The sequence below is a fragment of the Penaeus monodon genome, chromosome 21, assembly GCF_015228065.2.
Source record: "Penaeus monodon isolate SGIC_2016 chromosome 21, NSTDA_Pmon_1, whole genome shotgun sequence".
Classification (NCBI taxonomy): domain Eukaryota; kingdom Metazoa; phylum Arthropoda; class Malacostraca; order Decapoda; family Penaeidae; genus Penaeus; species Penaeus monodon.
The window spans coordinates 6,758,803-6,759,231 of NC_051406.1; positions in this window are offsets into that span (position 1 = coordinate 6,758,803).

A 429-nucleotide genomic window follows, 5' to 3' on the forward strand; every position below is an offset into this window, starting at 1 on the left:
AGTGATAGATTAATTGATGTATCTTGCCGATCAACCAAAATAGTTTGATGCATCTTCTTGTCGCATGTACATTGTCTATTGGTAAAGCAGAAAGCCAGGGAAAAATCATATGATAACTGATTTTGTGAGAGAAAAGGATTTAGCATATTAATCATATAAAAACAGTTGGTGTTGTTCTACGAATAGTACCTATACTGTCATAGAACTATAGTAATTGAGCAATCTGTTGCTGCATCGCGGACATCCTCTCCTGGATTTCTGAAAAAGGTCCTTACTTTCCTGTAGAGTGGAGGCTGGTGTTGGGAGAGAGAGAGCGAGAGAAAAACTGAAAGTGACAGTGGAATTTACACCATCTAGCTTTCCCTTTTGCAAACAAAACTTACTGTTGTTCCAGTGATCCCAATAGTAATCAGATAATTTACATTTCAC